The sequence below is a fragment of the Lynx rufus genome, unplaced genomic scaffold, assembly GCF_022079265.1.
Source record: "Lynx rufus isolate CCGP_SWC_20201006 ecotype Redwood Valley unplaced genomic scaffold, mLynRuf1.p SCAF_10, whole genome shotgun sequence".
NCBI lineage: Eukaryota > Metazoa > Chordata > Mammalia > Carnivora > Felidae > Lynx > Lynx rufus.
In genome coordinates, this window is record NW_025814824.1 from 69,682,957 (window position 1) to 69,686,615 (window position 3,659).

The 3,659-nt window shown below is 47.6% G+C and overlaps 1 pseudogene; it reads left to right on the plus strand.

Annotated features, from left to right (window-relative positions):
• The first annotated feature begins 287 nt into the window (after positions 1-287).
• Positions 288-2,834, plus strand: LOC124524495 (keratin, type II cytoskeletal 8-like; annotated as a pseudogene).
• The last annotated feature ends 825 nt before the right edge of the window (positions 2,835-3,659 follow it).

The following is a 3,659-nucleotide window of genomic DNA, read 5'->3' on the forward strand; positions in this document are numbered from 1 at the left end:
TGGGTGGCTCAGTCGGTTAAGCATCCGACTTCGACTCAGGTCATGATCTCGCAGTCCGTGAGTTCGAGCCCCGCGTCGGGCTCTGTGCTGACAGCTCGGAGCCTGGAGCCTGCTTCGGATTCTCTGTCTCCCTCTCTCTCTGCCCCTCCCCCGCTCATGCTCTGTCTCTCTCACTTTCAAAAGTGAATAAAAGTTAAAAAAAAAAAAAAAAAAACAATCATAGAAAACTGATGTGCTTTACCAATTCACCCAGAAATGCTGACAGAGAAGCAAAATGTAAAGGAAAAATGCAGTCCACGGAGTCAGAGGAAAAGAAAGACAGGTATGTCTGGTCATGGCTTAATTAACAGGTGGTCTTTTATGACCACCCTCAGAATTCAGGCTTGCTTTTCTGTGACTGAGACATATCCTATTTTTCTCTTCTCTCACTTTGAAAACACTATTTCTGGCTTTGCTGCTGCCCCAGACAGTAACAAAGCAGCTGAGGTCTGCCCAGAAGTTGCCAGGGACAGACAGCATACAAAGGGTTCATGGCTGTGAGGGAGACAAGCAAATGCCATAAAGAAAGGCAGTTTTGTGTAGAGCAGCCACCTCTGCTATTCTGGTGCGGATTTGGGGCTTCTCTTAAAATAGAACAATAAACGTGCAGGTCTAGACTAAGTAGCAATTTTGGTTTTAGGGAAAGCTGATACCCAGCAGGATGAGGATAACCCCGAGAAAGTTTGTTTTCAGCAATTTGGGCTCAATTAACCAGGAAAAGTGCCTGGCAAGGAACAAAACACAACCCAAACCAGGAGGATGCCTTCAGGGCATTTATGAGATGACCCTCCTACAAATTCCCTGACTGTAAACTCTTTCTTTGGGGAAATGAAGTGTAGCCTTAACAGTTTTAGAAGAAATTGTTTCTGTGACCTATTCCTCTCTCCAAGTCCCAGGAAAATCCACCCTGAGCATGTATACTACCTCTCACCCTCCTGCTCTGCTTCTCCTAGCTGGTCATAAGGAAAACTAATAGAAACCAGAAAAAAGCGGTATCTTTCCCCAAATCCCAGTTCCCTAATTCAAACAGCACAAAATACTGGGTAAATGGAGGGGTGGAGAAAGCAAGGTTTGATAGGGGAGGTGAATGAAGACAGTCATGGTTAGAATAGTTGCATGGACAAAGGGACCCTAGAAGTGACCCTTGAAGAAACAGACAGAGCATAAAAGGAAAAAGCATTTCAGACAAAGGCAATGGAGCAGGTAAATGCAAAACATGGTTGTTATATTAAAAGGTATTCAAGGTCCCACACCTAGAAACAGCTTCTCAGTGTTTCCTCAAAGTCTCTGTCTGGTTCAGCCTACTCACCTCCACTGCAGCCTCCATTGTGTCCATCAGGGTGACCCATAAGTCCTACAAGGTGTCCACCTCTGGCCCCTGGGCCTTCAGCTGCTGTTCATACACAAGTGTGACTGATACCCACATCGGTTCCTCAGCCCTCTCACAGGTGGGCATCAGTATGAGTGTGGTCAGGGGCTACAGCAGGGCCACAGGTATATACAACATCACAGCTGTCTCAGTAAAACAGAGCCTGCTGAGCCCATTTAAACTGGGAGTAGACTCCAACACCCAGGCCATGCCCACTCAGGATAAGGAGCAGATCAAGAGCCAAAATAACAACTCCACAAAACAATTCCTTTATCAACAAAGTGTAGAACCTAGAGCAGCAGAACCAGTTACGGAGACCAAGTGGAGTCTCTCACAGGACCAGAAAATGGCTCAGAGCAACATGAACAACATGTTCAAGAGCTGCATCAACAGCCTTGGGCAGCAGCTGAACACAGTAGCCCAGAAGAAGCTGAAGCTGGAGACAGAACCTGGCAACATTCAGGGGCTGGTGGAGGACGTCACGAATAAGCATAAGGAAGAGATCAAAGAGAGATCAAAGAGCTTGCAGAGATGGAGAATGAATTTGTCTTTGTCAAAAAGGCTGGGGACGAAGCTTACATGAATAAGGCAAATTTGGAGTCCCACCTGGACTGGCTCCCCAACAAGATTGACTCCCTAAGACCGCTGTATGAAGAGGAAAACCAAGAGCCTCAGTCGCAGATCTCTGACACCTCCATGGTCCTCTTCATAGGCAACAGCCACTCCCTGGACCAGAAGGCGTAAACATGGAGGTCAAGGCCCAGTACAAGGAGATTACTAACCATAGCCAGGCGAAGGCTGAGACCACGTACCAGGTCAAGTACAAGGAACTGCAGACACTGGCTGGGAAGCACGGGGATAACCCCTATCGTACAAAGATGGAGATTTCTGAGATGAGTCAGAACATCAGACAATTCCATGCTTAGATCTAGACCCTCAAAGGCCAAAAAGGGCTTCCCTGAAGGCCTCCATCACTGAGGCTGAGCAGTGCGGGTAGCTTGTCATTAAGGACACCAATGCCAAGCTGGCTGAGCTGGAGGCTGCCCTGCAGCAAGCCAAGAAGGCCATGGTATGGACAGGATCCAGGTACTGCATGAGTACCAGGAGCTCATGAACATCAAGCTGTCCCTGAACATCAAGATCTGCTTGAGGGTGAGGAGAGCTGGATGGAATCTGAGATGCAGAACATGAGGATCCATACAAAGATGACGAGCAGATACTCAGGTAGGCTGAGCTCAGTCTATCCCCATAGACTCACGAGCCCTGGCCTCAACTATAGCCTGAGCTCCTTCCAGTCCAGCTTCAGCTCTGGCAGGGACTCCAGCTCCTTCCGCTGCTCAGCTACTCCAAAGCCATGGTTGGGAAGAAGATCGAGACCTGGAATGGGAAGCTGGTGTCTAAGTCGCCTGATGTCTTATCCAAGTGAGCAGTCACTGACGTTCCCCCTCCCCCAGCCACCCTTCCCCTGTGGCTGCCACAGGAGAGCCTTTGGGGGAATGTGCAGGGGAGTGACTAGGAACAGGAGACCCACCTGAGGCTCAGCCCCAGTCCTCATTCTACCCTTAGGAGTAGTCTACTACCTGGGTATCTTCTCTTGCCCATGCCCCTAACTAAAAGTCAATTCAAGTGTCTTTTCTTAAAGAAAGATTCAGCTGGCTCTGCAAAAAAAAAAAAAAAAAAAATGCTCAAACTCATTAGTCATGAAAGAAGTTCAAATTAAAACCCACAGTGAGGTAGAAAGCCACGAGAGAACATACCTCCTATCCCAACAATGAGAGAAAACCAAACAATCTATAAAATCATAACTCCCCTTGAGCCCATGACAAGGCAATCAGGAGATCTGAATTCCTAAGAATGACAAGCCCTGCCACACAGACACAGTACACAAGAACTGTTCCACCTTTGCCAGAGCCTCTTTGGAGCAAGAGGGTAAGAAGAAAAGAGCTAGCATTACAAAAAATTCTTAAGAGCAAAGTGTGTGTTGGCACGAAGTTAAGAATCCACGGGAACCTCAGACACAAGAGAAATTCATGTTCCCAAGCCCTTTTCCGCAATCTCTACCAGGTACTCAGAAAAAAGACTGAGGCAGACAGGACATCTGAGAGAGAGTCCTCACTGGCCTGCAGGCATGAAACACTGCCCATTTTCCAGAACTTTCTCTCATAAGAAGTCAAAACCTTCTAGGCTTTGTTTGAAGCCAAAACCACTAGAGAAGGAGTAGACGGGCTAAGATCCTCTGTCTGCAGAAGGG